Source organism: Loxodonta africana, chromosome 10 (genome assembly GCF_030014295.1).
Source record: "Loxodonta africana isolate mLoxAfr1 chromosome 10, mLoxAfr1.hap2, whole genome shotgun sequence".
In the NCBI taxonomy this organism is placed as follows: domain Eukaryota; kingdom Metazoa; phylum Chordata; class Mammalia; order Proboscidea; family Elephantidae; genus Loxodonta; species Loxodonta africana.
The window spans coordinates 67,138,366-67,155,709 of record NC_087351.1 but is presented as its reverse complement, the minus strand read 5'-3'; positions in this window follow the sequence as shown (position 1 = coordinate 67,155,709).

Here is a 17,344-nt window from a genome sequence, read left to right as displayed (position 1 = left end):
GTTGAGTTTTTGCAGTATCATGTACATTTTAGGGATCAGGCGCTGATCAGAAATGTCATAGCTAAAAACTTTTTCCCAGTCTGTAGGTAGTCTTTTTACTCTTTTGCTGAAGTCTTTGGATGAGCATAAGTGTTTGATTTTTAGGAGCTCCCAGTTATCTAGTTTTTCTTCTACATTCTTTATAATGTTTTCTATACTGTTTATGCCATGTATTAGGGCTGCTAATAAAAACTCTTTTTAAAAGCTGAAAGAAGTGAAATTTTTTGTCAAAACAAATATGCATAAGTTAGAAATCAAAAGCTACCCACCACTGTCATCTCCAGCTAGGTGGGGCCTCTTTCAGTGTGCCCAAGTTTCTAATCATATCTTGGGAGAGAATCCCAGATGAGAAATACTGAGTAATAAGAGACCCAGTGATTTAAAAATTACAAAAACATTAAAGGGAATTATTAGTGACCAGTTAGAAAGATTCAGATACTATATATAAAAATAGGGAAACACTGGCACAATAGAAAAACACAAGAAAACAAAGATCAAAGAAAACCCATGGAGTTCGGAAATGCTTGCAATTAATATGTTAGATGGATTTGGCATCTAAAAGATAAAGAGAACTAATTAAAAGTGTCTTCAGGCAATAACCAGTATCCAGTGGATGAGGAATCACTTTACGGAGGGTAAAAAAAAGGGGGGGGAGGTGCTAGAGATGAAGGAATGTGCTCAGCTCCTGAAGAAATTTACCCTGCATGAGTATTCTAACCTGTGTAATTAACGACTATACTATCTCATAATTTCTCTAATGAGAGATGTATATTTTTTAGTAAAGTTTAGATTTCATGAAAATTACATAGTGTGTTGCTCATTGATAGAAAATACATATAGGAACTGTGATTTAACAAAGTGTTGGGATATATTCTTAAAAATGATTTTCCTAGATCAAAGGACATGACTGTTTTTATGACTCTGATAATATTTTAAGCGATTTCTTCTGAAAGACAGCATTCTCATTAACATTACTTTATCATTCTTGTTAATTTTTGCTGGTGTTTCCTTTCTAGTTGTTTCCCAAGCACTTCTCCTTGGGTATGTTTTCATTCATCTGCATAAAGCTAAGGAGATTTTATTTTTAGCAAGGGGTTATAATATGGGAAGAGATTTAACAGTGAATTTTTGAAGTAAAGACCTAGTGCCCATGAGTATATTTTAATGCATGAGTTCTTTATTACATATATCTTATAAATAATAATGAGGCAGTGTGTTAAAAATAGTCTTATTTATTCTTAATTAATCTACTTTTTATTAGAAAAGTATTACATGCACATAATTAAAAATAGAACAAAACAAATTTTTAATGAAAAATAAGTCTTCCCTTGCCCAACCCTCTCCACTTCTCCCCAGCCACTAATTCATTTCCCAGAAATCAATACTTTAGGATACGGTCATGTCTCATCTAGTTCCCAGAGACCAGGCATGTTTGCGCCCTATGGTGACCAAGTAGAGGAAAAGGACACTCACATTCATGTTTCAGTTCTGCCATTGATTACTGGGTAAAAAAATTTAATCAGCATGTCCCCTTAGGTCTACATGGATGTTATGGATTTAATTGTGTCCCCCCAAAATGTGTGTCAACTTGGCTAGGCCATGATTTAGAATATTGTGTGATTGTCCACCAGTTAGTCACCTGATGTGATTTTCCTGTGGGTTGTAAATCCTTCTTCTGTGATGTTAATGAGGTGGGATTAGAGGCAGTTACGTTAATGATGCATGATTCAGTCTACAAGATTTGAGATATAAGAAAAAGAAGCGAGCAGAGAGACATGGGGACCTCATACCACCAAGAAACAAGAGACAGGAGAATAGTGCATCCTTTGAACCCAGGATCCCTGCTCTGAGAAGCACCTTGACCAGGGGAAGATTAATGACAAGGATCTTCCTCCAGGGCCGACAGAGAGAGAAAGCATTCCCCTGGAGCTGGCACCCTGAATTTGGACTTCTAGCCTCCTAGATTGTGAAAGAATAAATCTTTGTCAAAGTCATTCATTTGTGGTATTTCTGTTATAGCAGCACTAGATAACTAAGACAACTGATAAACTTGCTTCGGTATTGCGTAAACATCTTTAATCTTCAAAATAAAAGCAGCCATGCAGAAGTGGTATGATTATTTTGAGAGGCAGCCTGGTGTTCTAGAAAGAGCATAAACATTGAAGTCAGGGAGATGGGGGTTCACATCAGAGGCCAAATAGTGGAGGCACCAAGAAGCGCTAACCCTTTAAGCTGAACCAGCAGTGCTGCTTTTAAGTGAGGACTTGAGTCAAAAACCAGGCACTGTAGCAGTCCTGCTGACTCTGCAATGTTCTCTTTCTTTAGATTAAGATTGGATTAATATTTATGGATTAGATTCATTCAGAAGAAGCTTTGTATAAAGTTGCACTCTCTGTTGCACATATTTCCATGGTAGAAAATAGGTTCCAAATACAAGCCTAAGTAAGGATTTTCCAATTCACCGAAAGGAGCATTCTAACTTTATCAACGCATTTCCTAAGTCATTTCGTTTTCCCATTCAAAGCTGCAAGAAAATGTCATCCCATAGTCAATACAAACGCTTTTTGCATGCTCATGTTGAAATATATTGGTATATGGTACTCCATTTACTCTTTATTGAGCAATCTTATTGACTGTAAAACTTGAATACTTTGTTTTCAAACAATTTTAGAATTACAAAACAGTTTAGGTTTATTATTTAAAAATTGGTAAAATATATAACCTTATAAAGCAGAAAAGAAGTATCCATTATTATACCCTCGATCTAAGCATTATTAAAATATTGATATTTCCTTCAAATATTTTTTCTTCATCTACTTTTCTCTGTGTGATCTTGGGTAAGTTACTTTAAGGCAAATTATTTAATCCCTCTGTATCTCAGTTTCCTAACCTTAACTACCATGTAGGGGTCTAAAACCAAAAAAACCAAACGTATTGCCATCAAGTGGATTCTGACTCATAGTGACACTATAGGACAGGGTAGGACTGCCCCATAGGGTTTTCAAGGAGCAGTTGGTAGATTCGAACTGCCAACCTTTTGGTTAACAGCTGTAGCTCTTAACCACTGTGTCACCAGGCTCTTAGGTAGGGTTCTAGTACAGATTAAATGAGTAAAGCACTTTGAAAGCAGTGCCTGGCATATAGCAAGAACTTAATATCTATTAACAATTATAATTATATATAAATAAATATTTTTTCCAAAACTATATTAAAAATGTACTACTGTTGTATTCTGCTTTTTTAGTGTTGCAAAAATCTTTATATCGCATTTGCCAATTCGACATTTTTCACATGTACAATTTAGTGATCCAGTTACATTAAGCGTACTGTGCAACAACGACCAATAACAACGACCAATAACCATTGCCAAATTTTCCATCACCGTGAACAGAAACTTACTGCTTCCCAAACAATGACTTCCCTTTTCGCCCTCCCTTTCACCCCTGGTAACCACTAATACATTTGCCTATTCTAGATATTTCATATAAGTGACATCATACAATATTTGCCCTTTTATGATCGACTTATTTCACTCATACTGTGTGTGTGTGTGTTTTTTGCTCTAACTTATCATTACTTTGACAACACTTTCCCTTATAAAAGAGCCGATTAACATTGAATGAGGTCATCTCAGCTCCTCTGGATTTAACACAAGGTGTTTGCTTACGGTTTGCATAAGGAGAACGAACTCTTTGAGGGCAAGGATTGTATCTCACTCCTTTGTAGTGTCCCCAGTACTTATATATAGTACTTAGTAGAAGTCACTGGGTGGAGCAAACAGTTAAGTGTTCGACTACTAACCGAAAGGTTGGCTGTTCAAATCCACCAAGAGGCATCTTAGAAGAAAGTCCGGTAATGTTTTCCAAAATATCACAGCCATTGAAAACCCTACGGAGCATTATTTTCCTCAGAAACACTCGGAATCAACTCAAAGACAACTGGTTTTATGGTTAGTACTTACCACAGGCTCAATGAATGTTGAATTAAGTCCCACAAAAAGACGTAAGTATTAAATAATCAGTTATCTAAATTAGATAAATTCTCTAACTGATCAAAAAAACACGATAGGTAAATGCTACAATTTAGCTACTTGTGGGTTATTGCCCAACCCTCGCCACTTGTTTACCATTTGTTTAATACCTTAAAAAATTTTTTTAATTTTATTGTGCTTTAGGTGAAAGTTTACAGAGCAAATTAGTTTCTCATCCAAAAGTTTATGCATAAATTGTTTCATGACACTGGTTGCAATCCCCACAATGTGTCAGCACTCTGGCCTTTTCCACCGCAGGTTCCCCGTTTCCATTTATCCAGCTTTCCTGTCCCTTCCTGCCTTTTCCTCTTTGCTTTTGGGCAGGTGTTGCCCATTTGATCTCGTATGCTTGATTGAACTAAAAAGTACATTTCTCACACGTGTTATTGTTTATTTTATAGGCCTGTCTAATCTTTGGAAACCCTGGTGGCATAGTGATTAAGTGCTACGGCTCTTAACTAAGAGGTGGGCATGTTCGAATCTGCCAGGCGCTCCTTGGAAACTCTAGGGGGCAGTTCTACTTTGTTCTATAGGGTCGCTATGAGTCAGAATGGACTCGACGGCAGTGGGTTTCGTTTGTTGGGTCTAATCTTTGGCTGAGAGGTGGACTTTAGGAGCGGCTTCAGTTCAGAGTTAGCAGTGTGTCAGTATTCTTAGGGGTTCCTCTAATATTTGTCAGAACAGTAAGTCTGGTCTTTTCTGTGGATTTGAATTTTGTTCTACATTTTTCTCCCACTCTTTCCAGGGCTTTCTCTTGTGATCTCTCTAAGGGCGGTTGGTGGTGGTAGCTGGGCACCATCTACTTCTTCTGGGCTCAGGCTAGTGGAGGCTCTGGTTCACGTGGTCCATTAGTCCTTTGGAGTAATATTTCCCTTGTGCGCCCAATAAGTGTATCTTAGATGGCCACTTGCAAGCTTTTAAAAACCCAGATGCTACCCACTCAAGTAGTATGCAGAACATTTTCTTTATGAACTATGTTACACCAGTTGATGTAGCTGTCCCCTGAGACCGTTGTCCCCAGCCCTCAGCCCCAGTAACTCAGTCCCTTAAGGTATTTAGATGTGTCTAGGAAGCTTCTGGAAACCCTGGTGGTGTAGTGGTTAAGTGCTACAGCCGCTAACCTAAAGGTCGGCAGTTCAAATCCTCCAGGCGCTCCTTGGAAATTCTATGGGGCGGTTTCACTCTGTCCTATAGGGTCGCTATGAGTCGGAATCAGCTGGACAGCAACGGATTTGGTTTGGTTTTTTTTTTCAGGAAGCTTCTATGACTGCGCTCCCTTTGTGCTCTATTTGATTAATACCTTTTTAGAGTACTAAAAATGACCACAGCAATTACAGTAACGGAATGCTTTGCCCCACTTTCCAAACTTTGTAAATGTCCTGAGATCTTATAATCTCCAAGCTTCCAAATACTCATTGAATAAGTGCCTGTCCAAATGTACAATGTCATTGTGATATTTAAGACTGACATTGTGATAATAATTTAACAAATGTGTAATTATGAAGTAACCAATTAAAAAAAAAAAACAAAAACGGTTGCCTTAGAGTTAATTCCAACTGGTAATAACCCTCCCATATGTCAGAGTAGAACTCTGCTTCATAGTGTTTTCAATGGCTGATTTTTCAGAAGGAGATTGCCAGCCCTTTTTTCTAAGGTGCTTGGCACTTCTGGGTGGACTCGAACCACTAATTTTTCATTTGGCAGCAAGTACATCAAACATCTGTACCACTTAAGAAGAGAGGAAACAAAAAAATCTTCTCTATCTCCATTTTAACGTGGCTATTATAATCTCAAATCCACCAGGCGCTCCGTGGAAACTCTATGGGGCAGTTCCACTCTGTCCTATAGGGTTGCTATGAGTCGGAATGGACTTGACAGCAACAGGTTTGGGGTTTTTTTTTTTGTGTGTATTATAATCTTGGTATATTCCTGTTCACTTTTTTCAAATTTACTTTAACTACATATTTTACATATTTATGTTGTTGTTGTTAGTTGCTATGGAGTTGATTCTGACTCATAGGGATGCTGTGTGTGCAGGGTGGAACTGCTCCATAAAATTTTCAATGCTGTGACCTGGGTGGGTTTGAACCGTCAACCTTTTGGCTCGTAGTGGAGTGCTTAACAGTTTGCACCGCACAGGGACTCCACTAAATTGTACTTTTCATTTAATGTCAACGTGTTTGCACACACATTTTTCTGTCATTATTTGGCTTTCACAGCTACAATTTTTAGCGATTGTATAATACAGCATCAAATGGGTTAGACCCTTTACTAAGCTGTTTCTCCACAGATGACATCTAACTTGTTTCTAGTTTTTTTATTGTCAGGAAGTTGGTGAACATCCTTAGGCATATGATTTTATGATAAATCATTAAAAATGGCATTTTGGGGCCAAAAAGGCTCTGAATATTTTATGGCTCTTGGCACATACTGCCAAATTGCTTTCCAAGAGGATAAATTTATAGGGTCACCAACTATATAAAAATAACTCACCATACATGTACCAGAATTCAATGTTATGAATTTGATCTTGGCATAATTTCTCTGCCACATAGAAAATCACCAACTTATTTATAGCATTCTTTCTTCTCTACATGCTATTCATTTTCCCTAAAATTCATAATAATGGAATTTTGATACCTATTTTTAAGTGGTACTATTATTACCTTTTTTCCACAGCCTCTTGACAGCTTTTTATTTCAAGTTTTCTACAATTACAAAAACTGCTGATTCCTCAATTTTCAATGCTGAGATACAATCCTGATTTTAGGTCACCGTTATTTTAAGTTAGAATGTATCATAAATGGTATATAGTTAAAGTTTATAGAAAAGACTGAATACTTTTACAGACCTGCACTGATTAACTTAAAAATGTCTCTTTAATTGGGAAGAATTTGTTTTTTGATGGTAAAATCTCAACTAAATTAACTTGTTAGATGCCATCGAGCTGGCTTCGACTCATAGCTACAGAGAACAACAGAATGAAACGTTGCCTAGTCCTTTGACATCCTCACAATCATCATTACGTTTGAGCCCGTTGTTACAGATGCTGTGTCAATCCGTCTTGTTGAGGGTCTTCCTCTTTTTCACTGCCCTCCACTTTACAAAGCATGATGTCCTTCTCCAAGGACTGGTCCCTCCTGATAACATGTCCAAAGTACGTGAGACAAAGTCTCGCCATCCAAACTTCCAAGAAGCTCTCTGGCTGTATTTCTTCGAAGACAGACTTGTTCATTCTTCTGGCAGTCCATAGTATATTCAATATTTTTTGCCAACACCATAATTCAAAGGCATCAATTCTTTGGTCTTCCTTTTTTATTCACTGTCTAGCTTTCAAATGCATATGAGGCGATTGAAAATATCATGGCTTGGGTCAGGCACATTTTAGTCCTCAAAATGATATCTTTGATTTTTAACACTTAAAGAGATCTTTTGCAGCAGATTTGCCCAGTGCAGTACATCATTTGATTTCCTGTCTGTTGCTTCCATGGGTGTTGATGTGGATCCAAGTAAAATGAAATCCTTGACAACTTCAATCTTTTCTTTGTCTATCATGATGTTGGTTATTGGGCCAATTGTGAGGATTTTTGTTTTTTGTATGTTGTGGTGTAATCCATTATGAAGGTGGTAGTCTTTGATCTTTATGAGTAAGTGCTTCAAGTCCTCTTCACTTTCAGCAAGCAAGGTTGTATCATCTGCATATTGTAGGTTGTTGATTCTGTCTTCCTCCAATCCTGATACCACATTCTTCATATAGTCTAGCTTTTCAGATTATTTGCTCAGCATACAGATGGAATACATATGGTGAAAGGATACAACCCTGACGCACACTTTCTTGATTTTGAACCATGCAGTATCCCCTTACTCTGTTCAATCAACTGCCTCTTGGTTCCGCATGACCACGATTAAGTTTTCTGGAATTCTCATTCATTGCAATGTTACCCGTAATTTCTTATGATCCACACAGTTGAATGCCTTTACAAAATTGGCCAGTGAAAACCTTATAAATGGCAAATTAACTGTTTATCTTTGTCGATTTCATAGCGCCTGGTGAATTCGAACTGCCAACCTTTTGGTTAGCAGCTGTAGCACTTAACCACTGTGCCGCCATGGTTTTCTAGCTTAATGTAGAAGTGCAAAAAGATAACTTAAACAAAACCTGTTGCCTTCAAGGTGATATGGATTCCTAGTGACTGTATAGAATAGAGTGGAACTGCCCCATAGGGTTTCCACCAACCTTTAGGTTAGCAGCCAAGAGCTTAACCACCATGGCAGCAGGATTCCTTAACAAAGATAAATAAAATTTCATACAAATTAAATAACTCCTTTTGTTTCAAAGATTCAGCCACTCTATTTCCTTTTGTCCCTATCTTGTCTGTTGAAACTACTAGTTTGGTTTATGAATCTGTTAAAAGCAAGGATTATCTCCAGACAGTCACTGTTAAGAAATCTGTTTTTTTTTTTTTAAACCTTGTTGTTCTTTATTTTTTAGTTTGGGTTTATTGTTATTTAGGTGAAAGTTTACAGCAGAGATTAGTTTCTCGTTCAAAAATTTATACACATATTGTTTTTGAAGAAATCTGTATTTTCTGTTATTTTTCAAATTTCTTAAAAGGAACAAATATATTATTTTCAATATTTTCTTCTTTTCTTTTGGTCTCGTTAATTCTTTCACTTGTTTTTCTGTTTTCTATTTCATTTAGTTCTGTTCTAATTTTTATTATTTGTTTTCTTCTGGTGCCTGAGGGTTTCTTTTGTTGTTCTCTTTCTATTTGTTCAAGTTGTAGGGATAATTCTTTGATTTTGGCCCTTTCTTCTTTTTGGATGTGTGCATTCATTGACATAAATTGACCTCTGAGCACTGCTTTTGCTGTGGTCCAAAGGTTCTGATAGGAAGTGTTTTCACTCTCATTGGATTCTATGAATGTCTTTATTTCATCCTTAATGTCTTCTATAATCCAGTCTTTTTTGAGCAGGGTATTGTTCAGTTTCCAAGTGTTTGATTTCTTTTCTCTGCTTTTTCTGTTATTGATTTCCACTTTTATGGCCTTATGGTCAGAGAAGATCCTTTGTAATATTTCAGTGTTTTGGATTCTGCTAAGGCTTGCTTTATGACCTAATATGTGGTCTATTCTAGAAGATGTTCCATGTGCACTAGAAAAGAAAGTATACTTGGCTGCTGTTGGGTGGAGTGTTCTGTGTAGGTCTATGAGGTCAAATTGGTTTATTGTGGCATTTAGATCTTCCGTGTCTTTATTGAGCTTCTTTCTTGATGTCCTGTCCTTCACCAAAAGTGTGTTGAAGTCACCTACTATTATTGTGGAGTTGTCTATCTCACTCTTCAATGCTGATAAGAGTTTATGTGTCTTGCAGCCCTGTCATTGGGTGCATAAATATTTAGTATGGTTATATCTTCTTGGTATATTGTCCCTTTAATCATTATATAATGTCCTTCCTTATCCTTTATGTTGGATTTAACTTTAAAGTCTATTTTGGCAGAAATTAATATTGCCACTCCTGCTCTTTTTTGATTGTTGTTTGCTTGATATATTTTTTTCCATCCTTTGAGTTTTAGTTTGTTTGTGTCTCTAAGTCTAAGGTGTATCTCTTGTAGGCAGCATACAGACAGATCGTGTTTTTTAATCCATTCTGCCACTCTCTTGTCTCTTTATTGGTGCATTTAGTCCATTTACATTCAGCATAATTATGGGTAGGTATGAATTTAGTGCAATCATTTTGATGTCTTTTTTTGTATGTTGTTGACAGTTTCTTTTTCCCACTTAATTTTATGTGCTGAATAGATTATCTTTATATATTGTCCATTCCTCATATTCGTTGTTGATTTTGTTTCTGCTGAGTCTCTATTTTTTTCTTGTATTGTATTTTGATGTGTAGGATAGTTTGTCTCCTTTGTGGTTACCTTATTATTTACCTCTAGTTTTCTAAATTTAAACCTAACTTTTATTTCTTTGTATTGTCTTATCTTCCTCTCCATATGGAAGATCTATGACTACATTTCTTAGTCCCTCTTTATTATTTCAATATTGTCTTCTTTTACATAATAACCTTGCTGTTACCCTGTTTTGAGCATTTTTTTTTTTATCTTGCTTTGTTTTTTTTATTTCCCTTTCTGGGTTGACTTCTGGTTGCTCTGCCCAGTGTTCTAGTCTTGGGTTGATACCTGATATTATTGATTTTCGAACTTCTTTTCTAATATAATCATTTAAGGTTCAAAACTTTCCTCAAAGCATCACTTTTGCTGTATACCACAGATTTTGATTTGTACTTTTAGGTATTTTTAAATTTCCATTGTAACTTTTTGTCAAACCCAAGAATTATTTAACAGGGATTTTTAATTTATCTTTTTGCTCTTAATTTCTTACTTAATTGGACATGTATTCTCTGAAGTTTGTTGAAGCTTTTTTGTGGACTAGTATGTGATTATTTACAACTGTTCTATATGTGCTTGAGAAAAACGTATTTTTTAACTGTCGAATATTTCTTTGGTCAAGCTTGTTAATTGTTTTGTTCAGATCTTCTGTATATCTTTGTTAAATCCTTGTCTGTTTGCCCTATAAACAATGAGAGAGGTATGTCAAATTTCCCACTATGATGGCGGATTCATCAATTTTCTTTTTTCTGTAGTTCTATAAATGTTTGCTTCATCAATTGTGAGGCTATTTTATCAGATACATAACCCCCCCCCCAAAAAAAAAAACCCAAACCCTTTGTGGACAAGTCGATTACAACTCATAGCAACCCTACAGGACAGAGAAGAACTGCCCCACAGGGTTTCCAAGGAGTGATTGGTGGATTCGAACTATCACCTTTCGGTTAATAGCCAAGCTCTTAACCACTGTGCCACCAGGGCTCCTATTAGATATATATATTCCAAATTGCTTTATCTTGGTGAATTGGAACTTTCATCATTTTAGTGTGACCCTCTTCACTCCTACTAGCTTTCTTTAGATTAGTATTTGCCTGATTTGCTATATACCATCCTTCTACTTTTCACTTTTTACGTCCTTGGCTTTGGGCAATACCTCTTACAAATAGCATATATCTGGATTTTTAAAATCCAATCTATTTATCTTTTGACTGGCGAGCTCATTCCATTATACTTACTGTAATTGATTTACTTGTAACTATTATCTTAATTTATAATTTCAGTTTGTCCCATTTTTTGTTTCCTAGTTTCAAAAAATTATGTATGTATAAAAAACCAAACCTGCTTCCACCAATTCTGACCCATAGCGACCCTAGAGGACAGAGCAGAACTGCCCCATAAGGCTTCCAAGGAGCAGTTGATGGATTTGAACTGCCGACCTTTTGGTTAGCAGGCTATCTTAACCAATGCGCCACCAGGGCTCCATGTATGTATAAGCCCCTAAAAAGAAGCACTGGCAGTGCAATGGTTAAGTGCTTGGCTGCTAATCAAAAAGTCAGCAGTTCAGACTTTGAACTCATCAGTCACTCTGTGGGAGGAAAAACCTGGCATGGTAATCTCCTATAAGATTACAGCCTAGGAAACTCTATGGGGCACTTCTGTCAAAAAGGGTCACATGAGTCGGAATCGACTCAATAGCACACAACAATAAGCCCCTAATAAAACAAGAATTTTAGTCATTGACTAAACCTTTGTCTTCCCCTCACTCTCACCATCCATAGGTTGATATTATCTAGAGACTTCTAATTCTGGGTTTTTTAAAAAATGTATTGCCTTCTTTTTCCTTTGGTCTGAGCATTTATTAAATGACAACAAATATCCCTCAAATATCTATTTTTCTTTTTCTTTCTGCATTTCCCAGGGATTTTAGCTATTGCTATATAGGAACAGACACAGTTTATCCCAGGGAATGACAGGGAAGAAGTAAAAACCAAACTCTTACATTTTTTTTCTTATTTTAAGCTCCCATTGCCTCCTGCCCAAGCCATACCCATGATTTCATAAATACCAATTCAAAACAGTTGCATTGTCCCAGAATTTTCTCTGCTTTCTCCCTATTTGGTGTTTACCCAGTAACTAACTTGGCATTTTCACCTCTACAGCACCTCTAAAAATGTTCTTATGAGAGGGAATTAGTAATTTTACTATTTCAGCATCTTAATAGGAAGCAGAACTGGGACTAATTATCTTATTTAATCCTCCCAAAAACCCTAAGAGGTAGATAAGGAGATGGAGATTCAAAGAAGAACAGAAAACTTGCTAAATGTGAAATGGCAATTTTAAACCAAATCTATTTGACTCCAAACCCAATGCTCTTTTCCCATCTGAAAAAAAATGCTGAAACAAGCCGTAGTTTCAGCTAGGAAGATTAGAACACCTGGGTTTGAATCCTGGCTTAATTAGCTACGGGATCTTGCATGAGTCATTAATCCAAGTCCTTTCTATCACCAAAAACTCTGATTCCTTGCTTATACTCTTTGCTTGTGTTTTAGTAATTCCCAGTGAAGCTTTAATACATTGTAGTATGGTTCCTGCCACCATCATTCAGCCAGAACTGTTCTCACCAAGGCAGCCAATCTCATCCTTATTGCTAAATTGACTGAATATGTAATGCTCTAGTCTTCCATGTTATACTTTATGTCTTTTAATGCAATCAAATACTATAGCTAATTCAGAAAACCACCTGAGTTTACAGGTGAACTTTATTTACAAGCAGCGACACAGATTTCATTTATATGTGATGCTGAACATTTTTTTTTTTAAGTGAGAAAAGATGGGCGATACCATACTGAAATTAATTTGATATGGATCACAGACCTAAACATAAGAGCTAAAACTAAAATGTTTCTAGAAGACAACATAGGCTAATAACTACGACCTTGGGGCAAAGATTTCTTAGAGAGAAAATAAAGCATTAAAAACATGAAAGAAAAAAACTGGTAAATTGGATTTCATCAGTCTTAAAACCCTCAACTCACCAATGACGCTATTAAGAAAATGAAAAGGCAACCAACCCACAGACCCAGGTTTCCCACTGTTAAATTGGGAGGTTACAGATAAGGGGAGCAGGCTAGACGATCCATGTTGTAATGGACCAGAGTTGGAGATACCAGCATGAATTTGTGTTTAGCTTAACCCTTTGCCATCAAGTGGATTCTGACTCACAGCAACTCTATAGCACAGAGCAGAACTGCCCCACAGGGTTTCCAAGGCAGTGACCTTTATGGAAATTAGATGTGAGGCATATGGGAATTCACTGTACTATCTTAACCATTTTTCTGTAAATCTAAGCCTATCCTAAAATAAAAAGTTTACTAAAAAAAAGACAACCCACACCCTGGGAGAATATATTCATAGTACACATGTCTGACAAAGTACTCGTACTCAGAATATATAAAGAGCTCCAACAAACGAATAATAAAGACAACCAAATTAAAAAAAAAAGATAAACATTTCCCAATTTAAAGAAAACAGACAAAAGACTTAAACAGACATTTCCACAAAATAAAAAATAAAAATTTTCAATAAGCATACGAAAAGATGCTTATCATCATTAGCCACTGGGGAACTGCAAAATTAAAACAAGACACCATTTCACACTCACTAGAAGCACTAAGATTAAAGATAACAACTTCAAATAGTGACAGGGTTGTGGAACAAATTGAACACCTACATATCACTGATGGGAAAATGCTTGGAAACTCCTTATAAAGTTAAGCATACCCAGAATGACCCAGAAATTCTACACCTATACTCTCCTAAGAAAAATATGTCAACAAAAAGACTTGTACAAGACTGTTTATAGCAACTTTATTCATAACAGTCCCAAGCTGGAAACAACCCAACTGTCCATCAACAGGTGAATGGATAAACAGTATTCAATGGAATACTTCCCAGCAATAAAAATGAACTGTTGGTTCACACAACAGCATGGATGAATCTAGAAAACATGCTGAAAGTAGGCAGACACAAAATAGTACCTACCCATTTAATATTTATGGTGATAGAAATCATAAAGAGTGATTGCCCAAAGGCTGGGGGATTGACTTTGAAGTAGGGCCAGATTAAGGCATGTGAGACCCTAAACACTGATAATCTGTGGCACCTCCTCCTCTGCTTACTCACACATTTGAACAGCATATGTTAGATATATATATATATATATATGTCTTAGCTAGCCATGACATAACTTTTTTCTAAATGAGACTATAATATTAGCACTGAAGGCAAAAGTGGCATATGCCATTTTAGTGGAATGAGATGAACTGGGTTATAAAATTTTTAGTGGATGCAGAATACTAAGATTTTTACTACATGCACATTTTCTACAAAAAGAATATACCACATATTCTACAACAAAGAAAATGAGTCAGTGAACTTAGTTTTCAATTAATGTGAAATTCTGTTGACCTCCCATAATAAAAACTGGACATTCAGCAAATTTGCTTTAAACAGCTTATACTTCAATTTTGATGCTTGTTTCATAGCATTTTCATAATAAATACTATAATTATAAATGGGCAAATGAAAAGATGTCAGAAAAGAAATCTTAATGATCAGAAAACAAACATTACAACAAACCACTATCATGGATTGAACTGTGTACCCCCAAAATAGGTGTCTACTTGGTTAGGCCATGATTCCCAGTACTGTGTGGCTGTCCTCCATTTTGTGATTGTAATGTTATGTTAAAGGGAATTAGGGTGGGATTGTAACATCCTTACTAAGGTCACATCCCTGATCCAATGAAAAGGGAGTTTCCCTTTTTGTATCTGATCTTCAGCAATATTTTCTGAGGCATCTAGAATCTGAGTGTACGATTCTAGGATTACACTCTGTCATGGATTGAATTGTGTCCCTCCAAAAATACGTGTCAACTTGGTTAGGCCATGATTTCCAGCATTGTGTGGTTGTCCTCCATTTTGCAACTGTAATTTCACGTTAAAAGGGTTAGGGTGGGATTGTAACACCACCCTTACTCAGGTCACCTCCCTATCCAAGGTAAAGGGAGATTCCCTAGGGTGTGGCCTGCACCACCTTTTATCTCTCAAGAGATAAAAGGAACGGGAAGGAAGCAGAGAGTTGGGGACCTCATACCACCAAGAAAGCAGCACCAGGAGCAGTGCGTGTCCTTCGGACCTGAGGTCCCTGCATCTGAGAAGCTCCTTGACCATGGGAAGACTGAAGACAAAGACCTTCCTCCAGAGCCAACAGAGAAAGAAAGCCTTCCCCTGGAGCCGATGCCCTGAATTTGGACTTTTAGCCTACTCTACCGTCAGGAAATAAATTTCTCTTTGTTAAAGCCATTCACTTGTAATTCTGTTATAGGAGCACTAGATAACAAAGATACACTCCTTGCTACAGCATGCACTTCCTAACGTGTATTAGAAAAACGTTTTATCACTTATTAAGTTTACTAAGTCTTCCCGTGTTGTTCTAGATACTTACGGTGAGTTGCCCTTTCCTGTATTAACGTATTTTGAGATGTGACCTGCTAAAAATGGATCAAACTGAGCAATAAGTAAACCTCCAAAACTTCCATTTTGTGGGAACCCAAACACTTCATTTCTTCCTCAGAAAGATAGTCAATGTTCAGTGACTGTTAAAATGACAGCAACAAAGCACTGCAAAATGGCTTTCCAATAAGGATGTTCTTCATTAATTTGTTTCCAGTTCATGAGTTAAGCCAAAACAATGTCTTTGGTTTAAATGTGACAACATACAATCTCTATGAATTGATCTATTTTTATGTTCATCAATCATATTCAAGTTGCACCAGTCGCTACATCCATCCCTAGCAAATCGAGAATTAAATGATTTATGACTGAACAGTTTGCAAATAAAATAATATACAGAGCCGACTGATGGAGAATACAGTAGCCACTCCCTCTTTTAATTTTCACCACTAGATTTGCACCATAGAAATATATTCTGGCTACCATCCAGAAATTTTCAAATGGTCCACATGATGCTGATGATCTATTGGCCCTCTTTTGATCCAATAATTTACATCATTAGAAGACAATTATTCTACAAAGCAGGATCTGTATTACTGTTATTTATGGGGTCTGCAGATGTGACAATTTCAGATTCTGAAACAATTTCACTTTCTACACCATTATTAATTTTTTTACTACAGCAAGGAATGCTGTATATTCGTATCGCTATCAGTAATTGCAGCACTAGCGTACTAGTACAACCATTTGCATCCATTAAACTTCAGTGTTCAATGGAAGAAGTGTTTTCTGATTCATCACGTTTTAAAAAGGAAATTGATTTTAGAATTGTCTTCAGTAAAAAAAAAAAAAATCAAATCCTTTTCTTTTTATCTTCTGTGAGCTTTCATTTTTGTCCTCCACTTACTTGTTGCCGTTTCATTTCACCTGGATATAAAATTATATCACTTTTTAAATTTAGTTCTACTGTAGCAAATAAATTTGGATAATGGAAAATAAATAAAATTTATAAAATGAAATTTACATTCAAATTTGGACATTAACACAAAAAATTATATTTGAAAATTAGTAAGTAAAAAAAATTGATTTGGAACATGTACTTTTGTTTTTCAGGTCTGAGACAGTCAAAAGAAATAGCACTTATAAGGCAGTCATAAATAATCTCATTTGTTTGTCTTAGGATGTTTGTTGGTGGGCCCTTCACAGATCCCCACAAGTGTTTTTCGCCTTGAAATAATACTTAAAAACTTGCCCACTTACCTTCCGTCATTCGATGCTGCATCTTCACAGTTCATTCCACTACTGCTGATACCCAACTGTGGGGGGCGAGAGGTATCACAAAGACCGTGATACAAATACACCGGTATGCTCAAGCTGAAGGCGTTTTGGTTCACTTGTCACAGGACCAGACACATGAAGAGTCACAGGATTATAGCACTGCTGGGGCCTTCTTAAGTGAGCCCTGATGGCACAGCAGTTAAAGCATGGACTGCTAACGGAAAGGTTGGTGCTTCGAAACCACCAACCTTTCCGTTAGCTCTGTGGGAGAACGATGTGGCAGTCTGCTTCTGTGAAGCTTTACAGCCTTGGAAACCCTATGGGGTCGCTATGATCGGAATCAGGTCCACGGTAGTGGGTTTGGTTTTTGGTTTGGTGCGTTCTTATGCGGACAAGAGAGAGAAATGAATGTGACGTTATACCCGATCAGTCCGAAATGAAAAAGAAAATGTAACTGTGTACAAAATTTATAGAATGGTACCAATTTAATTTAGGGCCCTGCCAGCTCCCTCCCACTCCTTCGCTTGCTTTTCCTTGTGTCCTGACCGCTTGTCATCTACGGGTCTTTGCTTTGGACAACTGGTGCCCCTGTTT